The 15478-nt window shown below is 45.3% G+C and overlaps 1 protein-coding gene across 4 annotated transcripts in view; it reads left to right on the top strand.

Annotated features, from left to right (window-relative positions):
- LOC126273184 (semaphorin-1A) overlaps positions 1 to 15478 on the top strand; it is a 1534221-nt gene that overhangs the window by 170340 nt on the left and 1348403 nt on the right. The window lies entirely within an intron of this gene.

The following is a 15478-nucleotide window of genomic DNA, read 5'->3' as shown; positions in this document are numbered from 1 at the left end:
TACCGGAGCAGAGAACAATGCGGAATCATTGTTTGCGACGATCCGGGCCGTAAACAGAGATGTTCATCGATGGAAGCAATTCTGACTTAAGGTAGATTGTTATGGGCCAGTGCCTAGGACGGTGTATCTTGGGATTGGCAAATCTGGTCTGCTGTTCGTGAGCGTATTCTAAAATGGGGTGCAGCGAGGTGAATCTACGAACAGGCGACAAGATGTAGGACGTTCATGCTTCAGCACAGAATGTGGATGACGGAGGTTTGCGCTCCTGAGAAGAAGGACAAGTGGCGATCTGTGGCAGATCTGACGTCAGAGTACAATGATGGGGCAGGCATAATTGTTTCGGCGCACACCGTTCAACACACGTTGTTTAAGATGGGATCCCTCAGTATACGACCCCTACGAGTTGCATGGTTACCTACTGTTGCAGTAGCTACGGGATCATAAAGATTGGACAGAAAAGTGTCGCATGCTCATATTAATTATATTTGATGTTGCACTTGATCATTGAATCCTGTCTGAGTAGTCCGTCCACTCAGGCTAAGGGCTGCTCGAGACATGAGCCACGCCACGAACGCTGGCCAGAGAGTGCTGGTAGTATGCTACGGGGTCATTCACTTGAGCTGACATATGGCCTCTGGTAGTACTCGAAAGCACCGTGACGACTGTGCACTGTGTAGACATTATTGCGCAGCAACAGCACAGTTTGATACTTGATACCTCCGCCGACGGCGATGGTATCTTCCAGCAAAATAACTGTCCAAACCGCAAGGCCACAATCGTGCTACAGTGATTTGAGGAGCATGATAGTGAATTAGCTTTAATGTCTCTGCAACCAAATTCACCTAATCTGATCCCTACGATACAAATCTTGAATGCTAACGGACACCATGTCGGCGAGCGCAAACTACCGTTCCGTAACTTATGGGAATCACATGACGTGTGCGTAGACGTGTGGGCCACAAAACTCTAGAAACCTACCAAGTACTTTCCGAAACCCGGTCGTGGAGAATCGCTGCCGTATTGCTTTGGTTTTGTTGTTTTTGATAATCGCTGTACGAGGGGCGTTTGAGAAGTCCTGGCAAAAATAAAAACTACTTGGGGTAAACATTTTTTATTTTTCGACATAGTCTCCTTTTAGACTTATACACTTCGTCCAGCGCTATTATAATTTGATGATCCCTTCCGCATAATAGGAATTGTTCAAGTCTGCAAAATAGTTATTAGTTGCTGCAATCACCTCCTCGTTTAAATAAAATACTTGTCCCGCCAGCCATTTCTTAAAATTGGGGAACAAATAGTAGTCCGGGCAGGCCAAGTCTGGAGAATAGGTGGGAGGGGGGGGGGGGATGTGAAACGAGTTGGAATTCTATTTCCATTAATTTTGAGACCACAACTGTTGAGGTGTGTGCTGGTGCATTGTCGTAATGGAAAATGACATTTTTGCTATCCAATCGCCGGCGTTTTTCTTGCAGCTCGGTTTTCAACGGTCCAATAACGATGAATAATATGCACCTGTAGTAGTTTTACCCTTTTCCAGATAGTCGATGAGGATTATCCCTTGCGAATCCCAAAAGACAGCCGCCATAAACTTTCCGGCCGAAGGACTAGTCTTTGCATTTTTTGATGCAGATTCTCCCTTGGGAACCCATTGTTTAGATTGTTTTTTGGTCTCAGGAGTATAGTAATGTATCCATGTTTCATCCACAGTGAGAAAACGACGCTTAAAGTCCTGCGGTTTCTTCATGAACAGCTGCAAACCACCCTTGCAACACGATTCCGTTTTTGGTCAAGTGTGAGCAACCGCAGAACCTCATTGCGGAAAGCTTTCTCATGTCCAAATGTTTATGCAAAATATTATGTACCCGTTCATTCGAGATGCCCAATCTTACGCACCTTATCACTTCTGTCATCCATCACCACATCATGGATTTTATCAATGATTTCTGAAGTAATAACCTCACAGGGCGTCCAGAACCTTCAGAATCACTTGTTCCCATATGGCCACTCGAAAATTTTGAAACCACTTATAAACTGTTCTAATCGAGGGTGCAGAGTCACCGTCATGTTTATCAACCTTCTCTTTAGTCTCCTGAGGCGTTTTGCCTTTCATAAAGTAACGTTTAATCACCACACGAAATTCTTCTTCGTCCATTTCTTGACAGTCACTCGACTTCCTTGATTCACACGAATGTCAAATACAAAGAAATAGACCCATATGGCTGAAACTTTGTGAGTGTTCTTTTCAAAGATGCTACTAACTAAACATGACCTCGATACGCGCCGGTAGTGCTATCCCTCCGACTTAGCACGGACTTTTCAAACGCCCCTCGTATGTCGCGCCCTCACAGCTCGGTATTCAGGCTACTCTGCACGGGGAGAATGACTCCGCGGGAGTTATGAAATCCACGATCTGATCTGTGAAGGCTTGTTAGTAAACGATAATATTTATGTGTCCAACATTCGCCGTAATGACAGCTTCAAATCTGACCGCGATATACTGAATGAAATGTCGGTCTATAAATGGAGGAAGAACAGCCCATTCTCCCTCAAGAACCAAGCTATAGTAGTTGGTCATATTGGACACTGATATCTGGAACGAAATCGACGCTCTAAATCATCCCAAAGGTGTTTCATTGCCTTTAAGTAGGGACTCTATACAGACCAGTCCATTTCAATGTATGTTATTAAACCATTGCCTCACTGATATTACCGACAGGGTTCATTTTCATGCCGATAGTCAGTAAGGATTTGAACTGTTCGTAGACTGTGTGCAGTACACAACGCTGTGAAAAGTGTTATCCGTCAGCATTCAGCGTTTTCTTCAGAGTGAAAAGGGAACCACTCACACGATATTCAGAAACACAACCTCATTCCATAACACTACCTCCTCCGTACCTCACTGTTGGTCCTGCACATAAGAGCTAACGTTCTCCAGGCATTGCGACAGGGTATAACGTGATTCATCACTTAAGTCGTCCACTGTCCAGTACTGACCGTCTGGACGCCACCACAAGGGTCACTCATTACTGACTGCAGAGTTGGGATTTGTTCGATTATTGCTCTCCATTCTTTTTAACTCCCTATGCATAGGCTTTATGCTAGCTGTCCGTCAGTACGTCTCTGCCATGTCTTTGTTTAATTGGGTTGTTCCTTCCCGTTTCCCTGCCACAATTACATCACTAACCGTCGGCTTGGGTGGCTTTATAAGGGTTGTGTTTATAAGGGTGTGTTACTGGAGTAACATCCAATGACTGTATCATGTTCCAAGTCACTGAGCTTTCCTGAGCGACTGATTCTGCTGTTACTGCAGCTCTATTGGAAACACGATACTCCACTCCTCCTTTTATGCTTGCGGATTCAAGTCTGGTAACACTTAGTAGCCATCCACATGGTTTTGATCAGGTAGTTTACATTCTAAAAGTATTGGGATATGACATGACATGGCATGTAACAAGACATGTTTGGGAGTATCGAATCGGTGTTTCAAGTCTCTCACGAGGAGAACGTTGCTAGAACCATAACCCAACTTCCCAGAAATGTTGCTCAAGGGCACAGGGGTCAAAATAATCCAACACACATCTCGGCTTATCCGTAGATAGTCCACCGTTTCTGAAACAAAGACGATCGAAGTTTTCGAGGTACTTTGCAGGTATTTTACATGCCCTTTACTGCGTGATACCCTCAGCTGAATGGTAGCACAGTGGTTAGCATCGTAGTTCGTTAAGTACAACACGAGTGTTTTCTAGTGTTCTTGGATATAACGTGGTCCTTATTCGCGTACGAATAGTATGTCAGATGAATGAAGAGAAATTTCGGTAATATTTCTGTTGTGTACCTTCATTCAGTCAATTACGAGCTCCAGTTTTCGGACGAGTGATCCGTCATGCTTTGTTTGCCGCGAAATTATTACCAACGAGCGAAATCTTTACCAGTGTTAACGACGTTTGTTCGACGGGTGAGATTTGTACGAAGAAATATCGCTGTGTCAAACCTTCCTCTGCGCGATGCTCGTTGTGTTACAAATATCTGTGCGTCCAGTTTTTCTACGATCAGTATCATCCAAGTGAATGCAACAATTCTTCGAGAGGAGTAAACATAAGAATAAAGTATAAGAATTAATATAAGACTTGATACGAGAATGCATTATCATAATATGCTTATTTAAAGCGATTGGAACCCCTCCACGTACTAAACACAATATATAATAAATCTGCGACATTTATTGTGAAATCCGCCGGTCAGTGTGGCCGAGCGGTTCTAGGCGCTACAGTCTGTAACCGCGCTACCGCTACGGTCGCAGGTTCAAATCCTACCTCGGGCATGGATGTGTGTGATGTTAGTTAGGTTAGTTAGGTTTAGATAGTTCTAAGTTCTAGGGGACTGATGACCTCTGATGTTAAGTCCCATAGTGCTCAGAGCCTTTTTTTTGTGAAATACAGTTTAGTTTTACAAGTAATATAAAGCCCTTGTGTCCCCATATTTGGTTCAAAAATGGTTCAAATGGCTCTGAGCACTATGGGACTTAACATGTTGCGGTCATTAGCCCCCTAGAACTTAAAGAACTACTCAAATCTAAGTAACTCTAAGGACATCACACACATCCATGCCCGAGGCAGGATTCGAACCTGCGACCGTAGCGGTCGCGTGGTTCCGGAATGTAGCGCCTAGAACCTCTCGGTCACCACGGCAGGCCTCCAAAATTTGGTAAGAAACCTTTTCTGCACACGTGAAGGTAAATGGAAACAGTAAAAATACTAAAAAAATTAAACAATAATCGGATTTCAAATACAGGGAGAAACGTGAAGAAGCCGCGAGTCTGGCCATTGATGCATCTGTGGATATCACGTGAAAAAAGGCACATAAAGTACCTCGAAAACTTCGATGGTCTTCTTACAGAAACGATCGAGTATCTACGGATAAGCTGCGACACGTGTCCGCTTCTTTTTACTCATCCCCCTCTGAGCCAAGTTCCTGGGAAATCGGGTGATGGTGTTTGCCTCGTCGGTAGTGCTGTACCGGTGGCGAACGAGTCTGCCAGCTTCGGTGTTGGAGAAGACTACCTGACAGCGCGCGAGCGGCCCCCGCCGGCGTTTGACACGATGGATACCTGCGACGTCAGAGCGGCGGCGCACGTAGGCCCCGCTGCCGTGCGACGTACGCGGGCCGGGCGCGTCGCCCGCGTGCTGGGGTATGCCAGCGCATGCCACGAGCCACTCGCGCCGCGCGCACCTGATTGCGTTAGCGGTAAGTGGCGCCCCGGCTGCGGCGCGCCGGGCTAATGCACCTCGGAGGCCGGCAGCCGCCGCCGAGCGCCGCCCCCGCCGCCCCCACCACGGCGCCGCAGATCGCTGCCGCTGGCATGCTCTCTGGAGGCAGCCACTCTTCGTTGCCCCCCTGCGCTCCCGCCGCCACCCCCGACCTCCTCTCTGTGGGCTAGACTGCCGGAGCTCTGTAGTGAATTTCTCTCTTACACTTCTAAATGTTCGCTTTTGGTACTAAAACAGGGTGTCCATAAATTGTTTGTAAAAGTTAAAACTTCAATAACCTTAAAACTCTGCCAGATGTTCACAAATATGTGATAACACATAACGTTTTGTTTCCTCGTTCATGCACATCACTGTGTGCGCCCTTAATGGCACGGATAACGTCCTGTCGGAATTCCTTTCTTCTCCATAAGCTGTTCAAGATCTCCACAATGACATGATCATATGCATTTTAAAAGCGTGCCTTCAAGATCTGTAGGTCTCTGACCTCGCTCGGTATACCAGATCCCTTACAAAACCCTGCAGGATGGAGTCTAGTGCTTTGAAGTCAAGGGGATCGTGGTGGCAATTGAACTGGACCATTTCTTCCAATTGACATATCCTGAACTTTTAGAGGCAGAAATCGACGCACATTTATGGACCAGTGAGGTGACGTCCCATCCTGCTGGAAAGTGATGTCAGGTTTCCATCCTGCCGAAATGTGACATCAGATTGCAAGTGTTCCACTTGTGGCACAGGTAAACATCACTTTTGACGGCATTAGGTGAGAAATAATGCACCGATGATGCAATTGTGCCTTTGTGTGCACCAGACACTGACCTTCAGACTCTCTCTACACATTTGTACATCTGCGTATCATGGATAATCAGCAATCCACGTTACGGCGCGTGGCGTTGGTTACTCCGTACCACTACTATTCAATTCCTTTCCTGCATCACATGTAGCATTATGATCATGCGAACCCTCTATAGGAATGTTCTGACGTCTCAGTTTCTCAGACACATAAAACATTCCAGAATGAGATTTTCACTCTGCAGCGGAGTGTGCGCTGATATGAAACTTTCTGGCAGATTAAAATTGTGTGCCGGACCGAGAATCGAACTCGAGACCTTTGCCTTTCGTGGGCAAGTGCTCTACCAACTGAGCTACCCTAGCACGATCCGTCCTCACAGCTTTGGAACGTAGGAGATGAGGTATTGGCGGAATTAAAGTTGTGAGGACGGGTCCTGAGTCGTACTTGGGTAGCTCAGTTGGTAGGGCACTTGCCCGCGAAAGACAAAGGTCCCGAGTTCGAGTCTCGGTTCGGCACACAGTTTTAACCTGCCAGAAAGTTTCACATGAAACATTGCCGCATCGGAAAATCAAATCATTTCCAAAAAGTCATTCTGCAAAGCAAAAGTCATTCTGTACCTATCGACGACGTGAGAAAGCGCTGCATTCCTTTTGAATGGGACACCTAGCACTTTTCTTTGAGTGGGAAACGATATGCAAGTGAATCGACTGTGCTCTTTCAAACGATCCATTGCCTGAAGTGACTTAACGAAATCAAGAAAAATAGCTGGAAGACATAATTTAAAGAGAGAGTCAGATGAGCTATGTCAGAGAGGAGTTTGCAGGCGGGAATTTGGGAAGGTAAGACGTTTTGAAAGACAGGCTGCGAGGAACAACTATAATGTTAATCGCAGTAATAAAAAAACTAGTACATAAGAACCTAAATATGGTTAATCTAACATTTATTAGAGCCACTCGATGATACTTCTGTTTATCCTTGAGCCGCGTCCCTCGATGTTATCTCAAGGTGGGGAACTAAATCGCACTCTATTTGTCGAAATAAATATCCCGACATTCGTGTACATCGTTTTATAAAGACATGTAAATGCTAAATCTGGATGGGAGGCTGCGTATTTGTTCCCCACTTGTCCAGAATTAGAGCCCAGTGTCTCACTTCGCTCGATAGGGGCTGCATATACACTTGCAAGCTCAGAATTAAAATACTACGGTTAACACGTCAATTACCATTTTCTGTTTGTATCTGTCAGCTGTGGTTAACAGATAGCAGTCTCCACATTATTAATTCAGCTATCGTCTATCCATAGATAAACAGCATCTGGTGGCTGTGACACGAATGGAATAACTTTTATGCTGGAAGTGTTTTCGATCAAAACCAGCTCCCCCCCCCCCCCCCTCGTTTTCTTTCTTCTTTTTCTTATTTTTTATTTTTATTTTTTTTCCTTCAGTGTTCTCCGTATAGCACGTTTTATAGTTATTATCGTCTGGCGCTGCATACATGGAGATCATCTGGCGGCACAGTTCTTAAATTGGGTTTCTTATCCGTAGCGCTGTGACAGCGGCAAACAGAGCTTCTTTGAAACTCTGGGTTTGATGGTCGAAATTAGAACCGGCCGTCGGCCACGGTTACCCGAAGAACTCGAGCGGCACACAGGATAACACATAATTATTTTTATGTAGCCTATCTCACCGAATCGACTGCAGTTTATTCTCTCAGGCAGTGGAAGACGGTTCGGACGTGTCTGTCTCGCTTCATTGTATGTGGTATCAGTGAGGCGGAACCCCTCTCAAAGCTAGGCGTAGCCCGTAACGGCGTTTTTCTAACTCGTAATTCTGCCTTATAATTACGTTGTATCGGGCGTGCGCTCCTGGGAACGAGATCAACAAAGGCGCCCTTTCACGGTGTTGCCATGTGGCCTGGAAATGTACCGCGTCTTGGCGACACACACATGCGAGTAATTAAAAGCCTGCTTGCTCATCAAAATAAAATAAAAAACAGTTAATGAGGAAATGTCAAACTTACCTTTGAATGATAGGTAAATAGCGCTTCCATTGAGCAGCGTTGGAACTAAATGCGTACTTCTTTCCAAACAAAGAGCACAGACTGGTATTTAAAGCCCCGTCGACGGTTATATTATTAGTAAATACCGTATTTATATGCACAATAAAATAGTAAAACAAGCTGAAGAAAAAGCAACAAAATAAGCAAAATGAATACACGCAAATATGACACTTTCACAGGAGGCTGTTAGAGTACACAACGGAAGTCATCCTGAGATTTTACTGTGTAAAACACCTGCGTCTGCCAGTGAAGAAACATTTGTACAGAGAAAACGTTCTTTAGACGTAGCATGACGTCGTAGGTGCGTATGAAAAGCACCATAGTTCTTCTTAGGTGAATTCCTCTTCTGTATCTGTTTCTTCACCCCAAAGTTTCTAAAAAACCACGTTGCCCACAGAGTTAAAGCTGGATGAGGAGGTACAGCCAAACTTGAATGAAATCAAATGAATTTTTGAACCCTGGTTGGTGACTTGACAAACACTTTCTTCACACTAGGAAAAAGGAAGATCCACGTCGTTACACGAACCTCTGAAGCTTCAGCCACACAATGTTAACCATGAGCAAGGCACGTCAGGTGAACTAATTTACGTTAGAGAATTTTTAATTCAGTTCACGCTATAACGTTATATGGAAAAGCATCACGGAGACAACGAACCATTGTCATAGCGTAAAAAGGCCAAAAGGCCAAAAGAAAGCCGAAGAATCACTGGAAATTTGGCTACAGTGGAATGATTTACTCGGTCGAGTATTTGAGTATTAAGAAGAAATGATCTGCTCCCTGCTTTCATAGCACCAACTGCAACGCTACACGCGCACGTATTCCGAATATTGCAATTTAGTTCTTCAAAATACTGTGGCATATAGTTTCTGCGCAGTGTAGATTCGTTCGATATCCTTTTTCGTGTGTTTTTCTAAAAATTCATGAAGTTGCCCTTTCTTAAGTTTCCCCAATGGATTGGCGGTACCCCACTACTGCTAAGTACAAGTCTGCGAATAATGTATCACTACAGCTCGATTGTTCACGAGGATTGCTTTTAATCAGTTGCTGCTTAAACTTAGATTTATTCTTCAACCTCTCCTTATGCCGCGCATTATTATTGTGCCGCACAATGTAACATATTTTCTTCACAGTAACTCTCTTTTCACACACAAAACAAGATAAGACACTGCCGTCTTCATTGAAAATATTTCTTCCAAACTTGTTTATGCATTTGGTAAGAATGCAGGTTGAGAAGTTTCTGTGGGTGGCATCGCCTAGTTACAACAGCGAGCAATTACGCGCACTTCAACTAACGAGCGTTGCACAACACACTGCAGCTTGGAACTCCAGGATTCACCGTCCATGTTGGTGATATCATGCCAATGTGATGAAGTTATGACTCATTTGTTCAATCGCAGCAAGTTTTTCTCGTTGCATTATTATCTCACAGTATCCTGGCTACATGTTAGCTTTGCTTTGATCGCATTCTGCCGAAGTTAATTTTTATAAGCCGATAAAAAATGGAATGAATGATTGCAAATGACGGTTAAGAGTGAAATACGCACTTTTAAAGTCCGTTTTTTGGTAAAATACGCTGTTTTAATTAAAAATTGTAAAATAAATAATAATCAAACTTTTTTGCAAAATTAGTATCAATAAGCACAAAAAACATAGTTAATACTGCTTATCTATGTGTACTGTACTAAGTACAACATTTCTGCTTACCTATAAGAATATAGAAGAAAACATGCCTTCTGCTTACAAACTCGGGATTTAGTCTTGGATGCTGACAGAGAAGGAAATTGGCAGTATCCATTTCAAAGGAATTATCCCTGGATTTCCCTTCTAGGAACCGCCAATGAAATTGTAAATCTCTCATACTGGATGCGGTTTTGCAACTGTTGCTTCTCAGTGGAAACCGAGTGTCCCCTCCCTAAGATTACATATTCACGATTCTGTTGTTTAGGTAATTTCGGAGTCCTTTTCACAGATATAGTGTAACTTTCGCAATAGAGCACAGGATGACACGACTGCAGGTCGGCATCGCAAGGTTTTCCTGAAAGAAGGGTCGGCGAAAATGCGCCACAGAGTGACCAAATTTTCTGGAATTTGTAGTTAAGCCCTTCACATTTATTTACAAGCGTTGTCCGGCACCCTTACACCACAGCCCTAAGTCGACGATATTCTGTGCTCCGTTCTCTTGTCCTACATGTAAGCCACCCTGGGCTTACATTTCAGCAAGATAATACGCTCCCGCACTCGGTGCAAGTTTCTGCTGCACGTCTTCGAGCTTGCCAAACCCTGCCAGCAAAGTCGCCGGATCTCTCCCCAGCTGAGGAAGTTGGAGCAGGGCCCTCCAACCAGTTCCTGATTTTTGCCGATCTAACACGCCACTTGGACAGAATTTGGCGCGTTACCACTTACGGCATCCAACAACACTATCAATCAATGCCAAACCAAATAACTGCTTGCATAAGGGCCAGAGCTGGACCAACCAGTTATTGACTTGTTCTTTCTCTTGAATAAATCACCCAACTTCTCTGAAATTGCAATAATTTGCTTGTCTGTGTATATACCCCACCTCCACCGATTCCTCTCTCATAACTTCTTCGTGGTGCGATTTTTTTTTCTTTTTATCTTAGACAATAATTTTATTCAAAAGCGGAACTGTACAAATTCAACTACTGGTTGGACAACACCAACCGCCCCGTTCTTAATGTATCCTCGTGTCTTGACTTCAAATGAAAAAGGAAAAAAGTACAGCTCAGTGTCTTGTTACGCTATTGATATATTATAGTTATGGATATCTTTACACACCCCAACGATATGGAGCCAAATGCATTGTAACTATCTAATTGCATACGATCTGATGGAGAAAAAAAAATTAAAAATTAAGTTTGTCATGTACGAGGGTGAGTCAAATGAAAACCTTAAATTTTTTTAAAATATTATTTATTGTGCAGAAGTCGTACAAAGCTGTATAAATTTTCAACATAATCTCCCCCACGCTCAATGCAAGTCCTCCAGCGCTTGCAAAGTGCATAAATTCCTTCAGAAAAATCTATTTTGGCAGTCCGCGCAACCACTCATGTACTGTGTGACATGCCTCTTCGTCAGAACGGAACTTCTTTCCTCCCATTGCGTCTTTGAGTGGTCCAAACATATGGAAATCACTTGGGGCAAGGTCTGGTGAGTATGGTGGATGAGGAAGACTCTCAAAATGTAGGTCTCTGATTGTTGTAACTGTTGTACGGGCAATGTGGGGCCTTGCATTGTCATGCTGCAAAAGGACGCCTGCTGACATCAATCCACGTCGCTTTGATTTGATTGCAATCCGCAAATGATTTTTTAGGAGATCGGTGTATGATGCACTGGTGACAGTGGTCTCTCTAGACATGTAATGCTCCAAAATGACGCCTTTTTCATCCCAAGAGAGATCAGCATAACCTTCCCTGCTGATGGTGCTGTTCGAAACTTCTTTGGTTTTGGTGATGAGGAATGGCGCCATTCCTTGCTCGCTCTCTTCGTTCCCGGTTTGTGGAAGTCAACCCAGGTTTCGTCCCCAGTAATGATTCTTGCAATGAAGCCATCATCTTCTCGTTCAAAGCGCCGAAGAAGTTTTTCACAGGAATCAACAAGTCGTTCTCTCATTTCAGGAGTCAGCTGCCGTGGCACCCATCTTGCAGACACTTTGTGAAACTGGAGCACATCATGCACAGTGTGGTGTGCTGACCCATGACTAATCTGTAAACATGCTGCAGTGTCATTCAGTGTCACTCTGCGGTTTTCCTTCACTATGGCTTCAACTGCTGCAATGTTCTGTGGAGTCACAACTCGTTCTGTCTGACCTGGGCGAGGAGCATCTTCCACTGTAATATCGCCATTTGCGAGCTTCCTACTCCATTCGTAGACTTGCTGCTGCGATAAACATGCATCACCGTACTGAACCTTCATTCGTCGATGAATTTCAATAGGTTTCACACCTTCACTACGCAAAAACCGAATAACAGAACGCTGTTCTTCCCTGTTGCGAGTCGTAAGTGTGGCGGTCATCTTTATACTGATACTGTGACGGTATGTGTGCATCTGCACTATGCTGCCACCCACAGGCCATTCTGAACGCTGTTTGTAGCACGCTTACCAACTTACAGGATAGCGGCGCGAAATTTCGATTTATAACTAATTTAAGGTTTTCATTTGACTCACCCTCGTATATTACACCGGAAATTGACAATCGATCAAGAATAACCATAGTAGGTGTAAATTCTTTTACTGTTTGTATATTATGTATCTTGAGCCAGTATGACAAATATCCCTTGCAGGCGCTAATTTACGTATCTGATTGGACAATTACACCACTAGGCCACGTAGTCCTGCCCTTGTCTGGGTTTGATTCTGACGCCGTTCTCCTGCTTACTGTAGTTCATGCATCTTCTGAACGTCGTAGTGGACATTTAGAGCCCTCCAGTTGGACGGCGGCGTGATGACTCACTGGTAGCTACCGTTACTCGTGCGCCACGCCCAGCTGTAGCAGAGTGCTCCGCGGGCAGGCCACCATTGTGACGCCGTGTTGTACTTGCAGCTAGTTCACCCCCCTCCCCCCCCCCCCCACCCACCTTTTCCCTAGCAAGTGCCCACGCTGCCCGCGATTCACCTGTTGTCACGCGACCGGCAGCGGAACCGGAGTACCGTGGGCAGACCGGCCCAGATTAACGACCTGCCGGCGCCGCCAACGCCTCCTCCAGACTGCCGCCTGGGCGATACGGTGGGCGAGACAGCGGTGCGTCGTTACCTTTCCTGTGGCGCCGCCGCGGCCGCTTCCAATATCAGATGACACACATTTCTGCCGGAGATATATCGCCCGACAGCCTCATCAATTCGGTGTTTTACTACCAGCTTCACTAGAGTTAGACATTTCGCTAGCTAGCTCTCATGAAGTCCAGCTGCTTACTTCTAAACGTAATGGCCTCAGCAGGGAACAACTCTCTCTCTCAACAAAGACGTTATCAACTTTTGTTCAAGTGAGCACTTTCATCATTTTTATGTGTGCGTAGTGTACACATCTCTTTCTCCTGTTCGCATTTTTGGCTTCGTAATAAGGCCTGATTTCTTCCTCACGCATTTATCGCGTAAAGTGGTAGAAATCAAAACTGTGGCATTCGTCTTCACCTTCATATTTATTAATACCCCCGTCTTCCACAATATCTTATACATAGGACAAGGTCTTAAACAAAAACTGTTCACAATGTGCCACACAGCTGTAGCTGAAATCGAGGAGAACAAACTGATACAGAATTCTTGTGCTCCATCAAGCAGGAAACGTCTTTGGTCCTTAAGCACAAACCCGTACAAAGAAGAATGGGTAAATGATAAACGTAGCCGTGAAGCCACACCATACGATGATACACTCACCATACAGAACAATTTCATGCCTAGTGACTGGCTACGGTCTCAGGTTCGAATCCTGCCTCGGGCATGGATGTGTGTGACGTCCTTAGGATAGTTAGGTTTAATTAGTTCTAAGTTCTAGGCGACTGATGACCCCAGAAGTCAAGTCGCATAGTGCTCAGAGCCATTTTGAACCTAGTGACTGGAGGTGAAGATCCCCACACTCGCCAATTCTGTATGTTCATATCACTCGTCAGAGAAAAATGAGCTTCGTCTGTCTTTAGTATGGTCCAGGGCTAGCCCTCGTCAACTTCAGTCCTTACGAGAAAGTGGAGAACAAAATCAACAAGTCACTGTGCGTCCCGTGGTGCAAGCTTGTACGGACACCATTCGAAGCACCTTCCGTATCGTGGACCACAGGATGTTCAACTGTCATGACAGAGCACGTGCATTGCCTGACGACCGCGAATTGAGCGCAGCGTTGTCTGCCTTAGCAACAGCGATATCATGAACCATCTGTGGTGCAACCGGCCTCGACCTCTTTCCGGAGCGATGCCAAGTCCTCCGGTTGAGTCAAACTTCTCCATGGTGCTCCGCAAAGCAGGTGGAGAAAAAGGACCCTTCCGTGCGTGTATTGTGTATTGAACGAGGGACCTAGAAAAGACGGAGACGCTTCGTCCCGCCGTAGTCCTCAATAGTTCACATCCCCACAACAGGCCACAGCAGTCCACCCGACTAACCACCGCCCTACACCGAACCTGCGGTTGTTGTGTAGTTTGTCCTCCAGTGGACATCCCCCTCCCCCCCCCCCCCCCTCTCCGAGGAACGGCTCATACCAGACGAGTGTAACCCCATTATGTACGCGTACGTGGAGTGTTTGCGCAGCAATCGCCGACATAGTGTAACTCAGGCTGAATAAGGGGAACCAGCCTGCATTCGCCGAGTCAGACGGAAAACCGCCTTAAAAACCATCCACAGGCTGCCCGGCACACCAGACCTCGACACTAATCCGCCGGGCGGATTCGTGCTGGGGACCGGCACACCTTGCCGCTCGGGAAGCAGCGCGTTAGATCGCGCGGCTAGCCGAGCGGGCAACCCTTCCGTAATCCTTTCAACCGGCGATATTCTCGAATTTCAGCTGCAGCATGACAGTTATTTTGATAATAGAGCTCCGCCAATAATCTCCTGCTCCTTTTGTCGAAGGTCATGTTGACACGTCAGCAAGTGGACTGCGGCTGGTCAGGTGTGTTAGCCTTTGAATCACGATAACTAATGGCGGCACCTGGTGGCCATAGTTGCAACTGGACGGTGGCGCTGTGACGCATGGAAATCATGCATCCCATACTCTGGACGTTATTTCTATCAAGTTTGGTTGTCGTACGGTTCTTAGTTTCCGTGTTGTTGTTGTTGTTGTTGTTGTCTTCAGTCCAGAGACTGGTTTGATGCAGCTCTGCATGCTACCCTATCCTGTGTAAGCTTCTTCATCTCCCAGTACCTACTGCAACCTACATCCTTCTGAATCTGCTTAGTGTATTCATCTCTTGATCTCCCTCAACGATTTTTACCCGCCACGCTGCCTTCCAATACTAAATTGGTGATCCCTTCATGCCTCAGAACATGTCCTACCAACCGATTCCTTCTTCTAGTCAAGTTGTGACACAAAATCCTCTTCTCCCCAATTCTATTGAATACCTCCTCATTTGTTATGTGATCTACCCATCTAATCCTCAGCTTTCTTCTGTAGCACCACATTTCGAAAGCTCCTATTCTCTTCTTGTCCAAACTAGTTATCGTCCATGTTTCACTTCCATATACGGCTACACTCCACACAAATACTTTCAGAAACGACTTCCTGACACTTAAATCTATACCTGATGGTAACAAATTTCTCTTCTTAAGAAACGCTTTCCTTGCCATTGCCAATCTACATTTTATATCCTCTCTACTTCGACCATCATCAGTTATTTTGCTCCACAAATAGCAAAACTCCTTTAC

This window comes from Schistocerca gregaria, chromosome 5 (genome assembly GCF_023897955.1).
Source record: "Schistocerca gregaria isolate iqSchGreg1 chromosome 5, iqSchGreg1.2, whole genome shotgun sequence".
Classification (NCBI taxonomy): Eukaryota; Metazoa; Arthropoda; class Insecta; order Orthoptera; family Acrididae; genus Schistocerca; species Schistocerca gregaria.
The sequence above is the reverse complement of the archived record's forward strand: the minus strand, read 5'-3'. Positions and strand labels throughout refer to the sequence as shown.